This window comes from Stomoxys calcitrans, chromosome 5 (assembly GCF_963082655.1).
Source record: "Stomoxys calcitrans chromosome 5, idStoCalc2.1, whole genome shotgun sequence".
Classification (NCBI taxonomy): domain Eukaryota; kingdom Metazoa; phylum Arthropoda; class Insecta; order Diptera; family Muscidae; genus Stomoxys; species Stomoxys calcitrans.
In genome coordinates this window covers 137144044-137158354 of record NC_081556.1, presented here as the reverse complement: position 1 = coordinate 137158354, position 14311 = coordinate 137144044, and the positions used below count along the sequence as shown (strand labels likewise).

Below are 14311 nucleotides of genomic sequence, written 5' to 3'. Positions count from 1 at the left end.
TTCAAGAAGGGAGCAGATTCAAGAAGAGAGTATGTTCGACTCAAGTGCATACTTTAAACTTTTAAGTTCTGTTGTGTACTCCCCACTATCTTATCACCCACCCCCTTCAATCAATCAATCTCCTTTTTCAACTACAATCTGTTGATTCCATTTGGTGGCAAATACAAGCAAAATAATGATGATTGCTATAAAATCTGCTATAAAAATTATTAGTTTTCTTTATTTATTTATTTGCATTATCGTTCATTAACAGTTTTATCTGTGCATCTATGGTTAGCATGTATGTAATGTGCCGCCATAACGTTGTAACGGTAAATGTTAATGAACTTTACATGTTGACTGGATGGGTGCTTGCTTGCTCGCTCGATCATCATAATCACTACGTATTGAATAGGGGGGGAATTGTGGGGAATTGTGGCTATGGCTTTTGGATATGTCTAGCGTTGCAGTTTTTCATTGAATTGTTGTCATGTTTGTTTCTGAAAAACACTATGGGGCATCAACAATGGCAGAATATCAAAGCAATGATAATGAGCATGTAGGGGTTGTCTATTGTGTAGACAACGGAATTTTGTGCAAAATCATGCACTGAGCTTAGATAATGAATGAAAATGTTGCAGTTAAAATAAATCTAAAAATTTAAACCATGATTTGTTATTTTTAGACTTAATTGTTTTTGGTAAACCAATGTTCAACTTTTTAAGAAAAAATAGTTTTTGGTGATAAAGAAAGAAATTTTTTCTTAAATTGTTATATGAAAAATTCCAGGCTGTGTTTTTTTTTTAATTTTTCACATATTTTGTTTTTCCTATCATTCCTTTGCCTTTTTGAGGGGATGACATTTGTCACTACCGCTTTGCTTAGCCATGATCATTTCCATTCAGCAGGTGCTATAATGCCACTCGACTGTGGAAATGGTGTCGATGATGGTCGGCAAATTCTGACGCTGGCGGTGATGATGATGATGGTGTTCATGACTGCTGTAGACTTTTCGGTTTGCGATATGATTGACATTTAAGCTGAGTGGGCGTTTTGTAACCTATTCGAGGGAATGTTGATGGCAAAAACATAGACAATGTATGTCATTTATACACTTGCATGTGCAAATTTTTGCTGAAAAAAAATTTTAAATTTTCGAATATTCAAACAAAAAACAGAAAAAAGGTCATTAAACGCTCAACTCATTGGTTGGAGTTTTAATGGTTAACTTGATGACATATTGATACTATTGACCTATTTGAAATGTAGTTCGCTGATCAATCATATCCGGGTAGAAGAAGCGACCCAAAAAAGTATTTTTTTAACCATTTTTCATGTTTTTAGATGTACTGCAGGCCCATGGGCAAATTTACATATTTTGCAGGCCACCGTAGCGCAGAGGTTACCATGTATGCCTATGACTCTGAACGCCTAGGGTCGTATCCTGGCGAAAAATCAGAAAAAATTTTCAGCGGTGTTTATCCCCTCCTAATGCTGGTGAAATTTTTAAGGTGTCGTATTAAGGCTCGCCGTTCGGACTCGGCTATAAAAAGAAGATCCCTTATCATTGGGAGGCCACCGTAATGCAGAGGTTAGCATGTCCGCCTATGATGCTAAACGCCTGGGTTCGAATCCTGACGAGACCATCAGAAAAACATTTTTCAGCGGTGGTTTTCCCTTCCTAATGCTGGCAACATTTGTGAGGTACCATGTAAAACTTCTCTCCAAAAAGGTTTCGCACTGCGGCACGCCGTTCGGACTCGGCTATAAAATGGAGGCCCCTTCAACTTGAATCGGACTGCACTCATCTATATGTGAGAAGTTTGTCCCTGTTCCTTAGTGGAATGTCCATGGGCAAAATTAGCTTATCATTGGGTTTAAACTTAAATCGGAGAGCATCCAATGATTTGTGAGAAGTTAGCAGCTGTTCCTTAGGCGAACCGGTAGCCGAGTTGGTAGCTGAGTTGGTAGCGTGCTCGGATCGCTACTGTGGCATCACAATGGACTAAAAATTGTCTTAGTGAGTCTTACCTATCCTAGCCCCTGTTCCTGAACGGAATGGTCAGGAGCAAATTTGCATTTGCAGATATGCCGCAGTGCAATATTTTATACCATGCCCCATATATGAATTTTAAATTCTATATCCCATTCCAATCTTCTTTTTATCTCATTTGGAATCACCAGAAAAGATATGATCTACTGACCATAAATTTTTTGCTCATTTATTTTATATTTGTTTTGTTTTTTCTTTCCTAATAAAACGAAGCTATATGTGAATGGCGATTTAAGTGCCCCACTAATGAGCACCATAAACCACAACGAATTGTTATTGCCTTATAGTTATTCATATTTTGCAAACTTAAGCACAAAAATACTTTTTGCCTTTCAAATAGTTTTACGCTTAACAAATTTATAGCGAAAACATATGAGCGATTGATATTTCCGCATAAAGGCATTTCATTGAGGAAATCCAATGAAGTTAGGAAAAAAATACCAAATCCGATGTAGTTAGTAAAAAATACCAAAGGGGGTAGTGTTATGGGTGTGGTGTGCCCCCAAAGACACTTTTCCGAAATTTTGATATCAGATTCATGCTTTACTCCCAAAGACCTTTCATTTGAGCCCCATATTGCTATGGTCGTAAATTTGTCCACTTCGGGCGGTGTTTTTGGGAAGGGGTGGCCCCCCAAACACTTGGTCCCACATTTGGATATACGATTCGTGTTCTACACTCAAATACCTTTTTTTTTAAGCCCCATATTGCCATGGCCTATAAAAAAGGTCTTCTTTTGGGGGGTGTTCTGGGGAAGGGTTGGACAGAACCCAGAAACTTGGTCCCACATTCGGATACCAGATTCAAATTCTACTCGCAAATACCTTTGATTTGAGTCTCATATTGCCATGGTCGGTAAATATATCCGATTTAGGAGAGTTTTAGGGTGGTCCCCCAAACACTTGGTCCCACTAACGGATATCAGATAAGGGGGAGGGTCCGCTCCCCCTTGCGGACCCTCCACCTTACCCCAATTTCAAACGCTAAATCTTGTGCACCGCTTTAAGCAAAATTTGTTATTGAAATTTTGATGTCAAATTTTGTCGTCAAATAACCTGGGGGGACGCCCCATCCCAAAACCCACCCGTGCGGACATGTTTACCGATTGGGACAATATGGGTATCAAATGAAAGGTATTTAAATACATTTCATTTGAGTCCCATTTTGTCGTTATTGGTCTATATAAATATAGTTGGTTGTTTTTGGGGGTGGGGCGGCCCCCCTAGGTACCCCATCCGAAATTGGGTTTTAAGGTTACTTTAAGAGAGCACACAAAATGTCACTTAAATCGCACCACCAATCTCCGAAATATGGCGTTTCTGGTGAGGGGAGGGGTCCGCTCCCCCATGCGGACCCTCCCCCTTACACCCATTATCAAAAACGCCAAATCTTGGAGATGCGTGCCCCGATTTAAGCAACATTTTTTATGCAAATTTTTATGTGAAATTTTGTATGTAAATTTTGATGTAAAATTTTGTCGTCAAATAACCTGGGGGGACGCCCCATCCCAAAACCCACCCGTGCGGACATGTTTACCGATTGGGACAATATGGGTATCAAATGAAAGGTATTTAAATACATTTCATATGAGTCCCATTTTGTCATTATTGGTATATATATATATTTGGTTGGTTTTGGGGGTGTGGCGGCCCCCCTAGGTACCCCAACCGAAATTGGTTTTTAAGTTTACTTTAAGAGAGCACACAAAATTTCACTTAAATCGCACCACCAATCTCCGAAATCGGGCGTTTTTGGTAAGGGGAGGGGTCCGCTTCCCCTTGCGGACCCTCCCCCATACCCCCATTTTTAAAAACGAAAAATCTTGGAGATGCTTGCACCGATTTAAGCAACATTTTTTATGCAAATTTTTATGTAAAATTTCGTATGCAAATTTTGATATAAAATTTTTTATACAAATTTTGATGTAAAATTTTGCTGTCAAATAACCTGGGGGGACGCCCCATCCCAAAACCCACCCGTACGGTCATGTTTACCGATTGGGACAATATGGGTATCAAATGAAAGGTATTTAAGAGTAGAGTACGACTTTGGTATCCAAATTTTTACCCTTAGTGTTCGGGGGTCCCCCAACCCGCAAAAATGTCACCCAACAGTACACTTTTATCGATTTTAGCAATATGGGTATCAGATGAAGGGTATATAAAAGTAGAGAAGGGTATATAAAAGTAGAGTACCCTCAGATACCAATTTATTCCTTGGTATCTGAGGGTGCTCCTCATCTCCAAAACCCCCCAAGCAGGACATATTACTGATTGGCACAATATGGGACTCAAATGAAAAGTGTTTGGGAGTTAAATACGAATATGGCATTACAAATTTGGCCCAAGTACCTAGGAGGACGCCCCAGGTCCAAAACCGCCTCAAAAGCAGCGCCCAAAATCAATATGGGACCAATGGCAATATGGGGTTCAAACAAATTCTATTTGAGAGTAGAACACGATGCCAATAGTTTTTCAGAACGAGCTGCTTCGAGGACCACCCCACTCCTCAAAACACCCCTTCATCGTACATATTTATCGAACATAGCTGTAAGGGGCTCAAATGAAAGGTATTGAGGAGGAGAGCACGAAATTGATACAAACTTTCAGGAAACCAAGTTTCTTGGTGTCCATCACTACCCCAAAACGCCTCCCAAACAGGACTTATTTATTGGCCATGGCAAAATGGGGCTCAAATAAAAAGAAATTGGTGTACAATACGAATGAAATATTCAAATGTGGGGCCAAGTACTTGGGGGAAGTCTCATCCCAAAAAACTCTTCTTAAACCAATGACAATATGGGGTTTAAAAAAGTGGGATATGAGAGTGGGCCACGATGCTGATAGCTTTTCAAGGCTAACTGTCTGGGGGACCACTGCATCCCGTAAAACACCGCTAAATCGGACATACATATTTACCGACCATGGCAATATGGGCTCAAATAAAAGGTATTTAAGATAAGTAGACCACAAAATTTTCTACAAAATGAAATTTTGACAAAATTTTGTATAGAAATGAAATTTTGAGAAAATTTTCTACAAAAATAAAATTTTGAGAAAATTTTCTATAGAAATAAAATTTTTAATTTTTTAAGTTTTCTGCCTATTTAGGGCGAGATCATTAAATTTTTGCAATTTTTGTTTGTTTCTCTTTCGAGGCGAGCTGGATGATCGGAGATGCAAATGGAAAAGGAAAGCCAAAGATAGCAACACACACCAACCACTATGGGACGCGTTTCGTCTTTGTTTAGAAGACTTTTCAACCATATTAGGTGTGATGATGGCCCTTAAAGCCATCACACCTAATATGGTTGAAAAGTCTTCTAAACAAAGACGAAACGCGTCCCATAGTGGTTGGTGTGTGTTGCTATCTTTGGCTTTCCTTTTCCATTTGCATCTCCGATCATCCAGCTCGTCTCGAAAGAGAAACAAACAAAAATTGCAAAAATTTAATGATCTCGCCCTAAATTTTTGCAATTTTTGTTTGTTTCTCTTTCGAGGCGAGCTGGATGATCGGAGATGCAAATGGAAAAGGAAAGCCAAAGATAGCAACACACACCAACCACTATGGGACGCGTTTCGTCTTTGTTTAGAAGACTTTTCAACCATATTAGGTGTGATGATGGCCCTTAAAGCCATCACACCTAATATGGTTGAAAAGTCTTCTAAACAAAGACGAAACGCGTCCCATAGTGGTTGGTGTGTGTTGCTATCTTTGGCTTTCCTTTTCCATTTGCATCTCCGATCATCCAGCTCGTCTCGAAAGAGAAACAAACAAAAATTGCAAAAATTTAATGATCTCGCCCTAAATAGGCAGAAAACTTGAGAAATTAAAAATTTTATTTCTATAGAAAATTTTCTCAAAATTTTGTCAAAATTTCACTTCTATAGAAAATTTTGTCAAAATTTTGGCAAAAAACTTGAAAAATTAGAAATAAAATTTTAATAAAATTTTCTATGGACATTAAATTTTGATAAAATTTTCTATAGACACAAAATTTTGATGAAATTTGCTATAGACATACAATTTTGATGAAATTTGCAAAAAAAAAATTTTGACTAAATTTTCTACAAAAATAAAACTTTTAAAAAATTTTCTTCAAAAATTAAATTTTGAAAAAATTTGCTACAGAAATACATTTTGACAACATTTTTTATCAAAACAAAAATTTTGACAAAAACTCATTTTCCATTAAATGAAATTTGGAAGCAAAATTTTCTTTCATATATGAATTCCAGCGTCATGCTTTTCCATGATACATTGTCTCGTCATTACAACCCTAATAAAGAGAAATGATTTTCATCACCCAACTGGCTTGACGAATGACTTTACCTTGGGAGACGATAATAGCTGTTAATTTAACAACAATTTCTTAAGTTTTCCCTATTGCTTTGAAAATCTTCTATTAAGCCTATTGTGCTGTCTTCTGCGCAGGTTCTGGTGACTTTTTTCTTTACTCCTACTTTACGGCCTTACCCTGCCCATAGTTGACTTGATTTAATTGTCTTTTTGTAGTTACCCATTGCGAGTAAATTAATCGAGCATTATTATAAAGCGAGCTCAAGCGCCAAAAGACCAAATGGAACTTTGTTTGAAAGGCATGTTTCAAGCTGGGGTCTTTTTGCTGGCTTAATTGAATGGTTGGTTTGGTTGAGTTAATTGTCTGGGTTGGTTGGCAATGCCTACATACCAAAGTCATAAGCAAAAAGGTTTCATAAAGTTTCACTATGTGAAACACTAAAATTATAGGTACTCATAAGAAAAAATTGTGAAAACAAAATAAAAAAAAGAAAAATAAGAACAGATAGGCAAAGTCGAATATATTGTACACTGCCTTCAACAGAATATTTAATAATAGAGAATATCAGGAGAAAATATTATCTTTGGCGAAAATGTTATTCTAATGGTGTTTTAGGATTTTTTTATCGTCTTATGAAAACATTTGATAAACCTTTTTTTTAGAGAATATTTCAAAAAATTTTTGATTTTGAGAAAATTTTTTGACAATTTTCTCTAATGATAAAATAGAGAAAATTCCTTGAAATTTTTCGATTACAGATATTTTCTTGAATTTTTGTCTCTGGGGAAAATATTTTGAAATTTTGGTCTTTGAAGAAAATTTTTTAGAAAGTTTGTCCTTAGAGAAAATTTTCTAGAAATTTTTTCTTTGAAAGAAAAATTCCTGGAAATTTGATCCATAGAAAAAATTCCTTGAATATTTACTAAAAATTTTTTTATCAAAGAAAATTTCCTTGAAATTTTGGGTTTATAGAAAATTTCCTAGAAATTTTATCTTTGGTGAAAATTTCATGGCCTTGCGTCTTTAGAGACAATTTTGTGAAAATTTTTGTCTTCCAAAGAAGTTTATGGGATATTTTGTCTTATGAGAAAATTCACCAAAATTTTGTTTTTAGAGAAAAATGTTCTAAAAGTATTTATTTTTTTGAGAAAAATTCTTTGACACTATCTCTTTAGTTATCATTTCTTTAAAATTTGTCTTTAGATAAAAATTCATTGAAATTTTGCCTTCCATTTGCCAACCCAATATTGGGTTGCCCAAAAAGTAATTGCGGATTTTTGATATAGTCGGCGTTGACAAATTTTTTCACAGCTTGTGACTCTGTAATTGCATTCTTTCTTCTGTCAGTTATCAGCTGTTACTTTTAGCTTGCTTTAGAAAAAAAGTGTAAAAAAACTATATTTGATTAAAGTTCATTCTAAGTTTTATTAAAAATGCATTTACTTTCTTTTAAAAAATCCGCAATTACTTTTTGGGCAACCCAATAGAAAACTAGCCGGACCGGGCCCGTTCCGCAGGGCCATCTTTAACTCTCTAATATCTTTTTAGGATGGGGACACTTCGCCTTGAATGCTATATCGAATTGGTGCCATTGTAGCCTATGACGCTAAACGCGTTCGAATCCTGGCGAGAACATCGGACAAAGCGGTGGTTGGCGACATTTGCGAGGTACAATGCCATGCATGGTCATTTAAAAAATTTTCCCCAAAGAGGTGTAGCACTGCGTGACGCCGTTTGGACTCGACTATAAAAAAGGTTCCTTATCATTGAGTTGAAAGTTGAATCGGAAAGCACTCATTGATGTGTGAGAAATTTGACCCTGCTCGGTTCCTGGTAAAAAGTAGGGTAATCAGAAGTGCCTTTTAGGGGATGGATGGCACCTCAGACATTTCGACACAAATATGGATATCAAATTCGTGCTGCACTTGCAAATCCATTTAATTTGAACCCCATATTGCCATGGCTGGTAAATGTCAACCGTTTGGAGGGTGTTTTGGGGCTGGGGCGGCCAACGGCTCTTTGAACTGAAAATAAATATCAACAGCGTTCTTTATTCCCAACGGAAATGAAGTAGGGCGTACCCCAAGACACTTGACTCCAAAATTGAATACCAAATTCGTTTTCTACTCTCCAATACCTTTCATTTAAGCCCCATATTGTCATAATGGGTCAAATAACCCATTTTACGTATCTTTAGGAGAAAATGAGCCACCCAGACTTGAACGCAAATTTTAATGTCATATTCGTAATCTATTCCCTAATACCTTTCATTTGAGTCCCATATAGCCATGGTCGGCTAATGCGCCCATTTAAGGGTATTTGGGGGTGGGCGACCTCCCATTACTTGGAGGTAATGTTTTATGCCATATTTGTAATCTACTGTCTAATACTTTTCATTTGAGTCCCATATTGACATGCATTTTGAATATATCTGTTTAGAGGAGTTTTGGGGTTGGGGGAGGGCCCGCTGGGTACTTGGACCCAAATTTCAATACCATATTCATTTTCTGGTCTCCAATACCTTTCATTTGATACCCTTATTGTGCCCATCGGATCACTTTCCGATATGGGTAGCGTTTTTGGGGTAAGGGGGAAGGTCCGCCTCCACCCGATATCTAAAAAATTATATAGCCTATGTTTCCTTCCAGACAAACGTACACAATCTATAAACATTTTAAGAAAATCCGTTCAGCCAAGTATCATAGAGTCACAATGGGTCTAATGGCGTTTTTGAGGGGTGGCGTGACCCCCTATACTTTGATCTAATTTTGTATGCCAGATTCGAAATCTACTCCCGAATACCTTTCATTTAAGCCCCATATTGAAACGAACGTCCAATATGTCTGTTTGGGGGAGTTTTGGGGTTGGGGCGGCCCGATGGGTACCTACACCGGATTCGAAATCTACTCCCGAATACCTTTCATTTGAGCCCCATATTGAAACGAACGTCCAATATGTCTGTTTGGGGGAATTTTGGGGTTGGGGTGGCCCGGTGGGTACTTACATTCAAATTTTAATACCATATTCGTATTTTACTCTCCCATACCTTTCATTTGATACCTATATTGTCTCGACCGATCCACTTTTGATTTTGGGTTGTGTTTTTGAAATAAGGGGAGCGTCCGTTCCCCTTTCGATATCAACAAATTATATAGCCTATGTTTCCATCCAGACCAACCTACACAATTTGCGAAAATCGTTTCTGCCTTTTTTCAGTCTTATTGAACAAACAAACCGAGTCCCATATATCCGTGATTGTCTAATGTGTCCATTTTGACCGTCTTTGTGGGGGTGGGGTGGGACCTCCTATACTTCGACATGAATTTGCATGCCAGAATCGTTATCTACTTCCGCATACTTTTCCTTTGATACCCATATTGTCCTTATCGGCCCACTTTTGATTTTGGGTGGTGTTTTTGGGGTAACGGTGGAGGGTCCGCCCCCTTCCGTTATCAACAAACTATAACGCCTTTTCCTACTTTGTGACCATATTTGTAATCTGCTCCCTAATACCTTTAATTTGAGTCTCATATTGTCTTGATCATTAAATAAACCTATTTTAAGGGGTTTTGGGGCTGGGGCGGCCCCCCAGGTACTTGGACCCAACTTTTGTTATGTCGTCTTCGTACTCTACTCTTGAATACCTTTCATTTGAATCCCATATTGTCCCGATCGGTCCACTTTTATTTTTGAGTAGTACTTTTGGGGTAAGGGGGAGGGTCCGCCCCTCTCGTTTCAGACCAACCCTAACCACAATAATGCTGGTTGAATTATAGGGTACCAAAAAAGTAAAATATCTCATCGTAGTGAAATAAAAAACCAAAATATTAACTCTGCAAGCGTATAACCTGCTTAAAAAACTTTTCCACAGACTACCGTCAACAAAACGCCAGTAAAAACTCTTCATTTCATTGAGGGCAGTCAGTAAGTCTGTCAGTATAGCCACTATACATGCGAAACATACTAAGCCCACCGCCAGTGGGCCAAGTCAGGCAAAGATAGTCTGCCACGCATGCGTATTGCTTGTAGGTTAGTTGGTTTCTTTTCTTACCACCCCACTAATAAACAATGGAAGGTAAATTATCTCCTCCTTCTTCAACCTCTCTGTTCACCAAAAAAAAAAAAAAAACACCGCATTAACCACAAACAAAACAAACTAAAATTAAATTTCAAACAAAAGCTTATAATACAATAAAACACATGAAATTTTAAGATTGTTGTTACATTAAAGAAACTCTATAAGCACCATACTATTCTACTTCATTGTGGTTGACTCCCCAACCAAAGCTATGGTGTATAACGATGGTGGTAAACTGAACCCCCCAATCTCAACGTTGTGTGAAATGAGGTTGAGAGACTGCCTTCAGCAAGGTCGTTTTGACGTTTTGGTATTTTTCTTCATCGCCTTCGAAATGCAATTGTTGATAGTATGTGTAGTACAATAGTTGTGTGTGCGAGAGAGAGAGAGAGAGAGAGGGATAGGGAGAGAGAGAATAAGGTTGATGGTAGCAAACGGAGTACTCATGCTCAATGTTGTTGTTGTTGTTCTTGTTTGTTGTCTTAAAACTAATTGCCGATGTTAGTTTTGTTTGGTTTCGTTCGCAGCAAGCCTTTCTTTGGTCAGTAAAGGGTATTTTTTAGTAAAGATCAGCATGGGAAAGGATCAATATCAGAATAATACACATCTCGAACCAGACAATGAAACTATTAAACTCAAATTCAAAACAACGGAGTAAATTAAAAACTAAAATAATGCCTAGAATTGTCATAACTTGAAGTACTACACCATACAGAAAATGTTAGAGACATAAATTTCGATAACAACTAATCCAACTAACTAACAACTAAAGGCAAAATGTCAAAAATTTTCTTCAAAGTCAAAATTTGTATGAAAAAATTTCTCTCAAGAAAAGTCCTGATAAGTTTTGCTCTAAAGTAAAATTAGAGAAATTTTCTCGTAAAGCAAAATTTCGATGAAATTTTCTCGAAAAACTAAATTTTAATAAAATTTTCTCTGAATGTAAAATAGCAATGCAATTTTCTCTAAGATAAAAAACTCCAACAAATTTTTGATTCAAACAAACATTTCAACGAAATTTCATGTGGAGACGCAAATTTTGAATCAATTTTTCTAAAAAGACAAAATTTCAACAACAATTTCTCTGAAGACAAAATTTCTAAAAAATTTTCACCAACAAAATTTCTATAAAATTTTTTTCTATAACCAAAATTTCGGTAAAATTTTCCTAAAGACAAATTTTTTGATGAAATGTTTCCTATTTCAAAGAAATTGTATCTAATCGTGTCTTCATTTATCTAATTAGATATAATTTTCTCCATTTATATTTTAAGACAGATATAATTGAGTCTACCCATACAAATTTTTGTACTATGGTAACAACAAAATTTCGACAAAATCTTTCTTAAAGACAAAATTTTGAATAAAATTTCCTTAAAGATAAAATTTCGATAAAAAATTTCCTAATGACAACACTTCGATAAAAATTTTTTCTGAAAAAAAACAAAATGTTATTAAATATTGTATTAAAAAAAATTGGAAAAAAATTTAGCCAAGACACAATATTTCGTTAACATTTTCCTAAAGACAGAATTTCGATAAAATTTTCCCTAAAGACAAAATTTCGATAAAACTTTCCCTAAAGACAAAATTTCCATAAAATTTGCCCTTAAGACAAAATTTTGTTGCAAATTCCCTCAAAACAAAATTCCGATGAAATTTTCCCTAAAGACAAAATTTCGATGATATTTTCCCTAAAGACAAAATTTCAATGCAATTTTTCCTAAAAACCAAATTTTGATGAAATTTTTCCTAAAGACAGAATTTCGATAAAATTTTTCCTAGAGACAGAATTTCGATATAATTTTTCGTAAAGACAAAATTTTGATGAAAGACAAAATTTCCATAAAATTTTCTATAAAGACAAAATTTTGTTGCAAATTCCCTCAAAACAAAATTCCGATGAAATTTTCCCTTAAGACAAAATTTTGATTATATTTTCCCTAAAGATAAAAATTCGATGCAATTTACCCTAAAAACCAAATTTCGATGAAATTTTTCCTAAAGACAGAATTTCGATAAAATTTTTCATAAAGACAAAATATTGTTAATTTTCCCTTAAGACAAAATTTCGATGATATTTTCGCTTAAGACAAAATTTCGGTGATATTTTCCCTAAAGATACAATTTCGATGCGATTTTCCTAAAAACCAAACATCGATGAAGTTTTCCATAAAGACAAATTTCGTTGCAATTTTCCATAAAGACAAAATTTCGATGAAATTTTCCCCAAAAGTCAAAATTTCGATAAAATTTTTCCTAAAAACAAAATTTCGATAAAACTTCTGAAAAGACAAAATTTCGATAAAAATTTTTCCTAAAGACAAAATTTCGATAAAATTTTTCCTAAATACAAAATTTCTATAAACTATTTCCCAAATGAAAAATTTTGATAAAAATTTCCTAAATGCAAGATTTTCGCAAAATTAGTTCTGAATACAAAATTTCGTTAAAATATTGCCCTAAAACAAAATTGCGATGAAATTTTGCTTAGAAACAAAATTTCGATAAAAATTTTTCCTAAAGAAAAAATGTCGATAAATCTTTGTCGAATGACAAAATTTCGAAGAAATTATCTCAAAAGACAAATTTTTTTTGACATTATCTCAAGAAAATTTTCCTAATTGCAAAATTTCGATAAAATTTAGATTAAAAACAAAAATTCCATAAAATTTTTTCTAAGTCAAAATTTCGATGTAAGTTTCTTAAAGATAACATTTCTAGGAAATTTTGCCTAAAGACAAAATTTCGAGGAAATTTTACCTAAAGACAAAATTTCTATGAAATTTTACATAAAGACAGAGTTTTTATGAAATTTTACCTAAAGACAGAATTTCTATGAAATTTTAACTACCGAAAACCAAAATTTCTAGGAATTTTAAGAAAAGACAAAATTTCGATGATATATTCCTTAAAGACCAAATTTCGATGACATTTTACCGAAGGACAGAATTTGTATGAAATTTCAACTAAAAAATTCTATGAAGTTTGGCCTAACGACCAAATATTTATGAATTTTTTCCTAATGTCAAAATTTCTATAAAATTTTACCTAATGACAAAATTTCTATGAATTTTTTTCCAAAAGACAAAATTTCTATGAAATTTTACCTAAAGACAAAATTTCAATGAAATTTTACCTAAAGACAAAATATCATGAAATTTTGCCTAAATATAAAATTTCATCGAATGTCTATAAAATTTTACCTAAAGACAAAATTTCTATAAAATTTTACCTTATGACAAAATTTCTTTAAAATTTTACCTAAAAACAAAATTTCTATGAAATTTTACCTAAAGACAAAATTTCTATGAAATTTTACATAAGACAAAATTTCTAAGAAATTTTACATAAGACAAAATTTCTAAGAAATTTTACCTAAAGACAAAATTTCTATGAAATTTTACCTAAAGACAAAATTTCAATGAAATTTTTCCTAAAGACACAATTTTTGTGAAATTTTAACTAAAGACAAAATTCTATGAAAGTTTACCTAAGGACAAAATTTCTATGAAATTTTACCTAAAGACAAAATTTGTATGAAATTATACCTAAAGACAAAATTTCTATGAAATTTTACCTAAGGACCAAATTTCAATGAAATTTTTCCTAAAGACACAATTTCTAGGAAATTTTACCGAAAAACAAAATTTCTACGAAATTTTACAAAAAAACTTCGATTATATTTTCCTTAAAGACAAAATTTCGATGAAATTTTACCAAAGGACAGAATTTGTATAAAATTTTACCTAAAGGAAAAAATTCTATGAAGTTTGATCTAAAATTTCAATGAATTTTTTCCTTAAGTTAAAATTTCTATGATATTTTACCTCACGACAAAATTTCTATGAAATTTTACCTAAAGTCAAAATTTCTATGATATTTTACCTAAAGTCAAAAT

General features: G+C 34.5%; 1 protein-coding gene across 2 annotated transcripts in view; it reads left to right on the top strand.

Annotated features, from left to right (window-relative positions):
* Positions 1 to 14311, top strand: part of LOC106082324 (terminal nucleotidyltransferase 5C) — a 416321-nt gene that overhangs the window by 81180 nt on the left and 320830 nt on the right. The window lies entirely within an intron of this gene.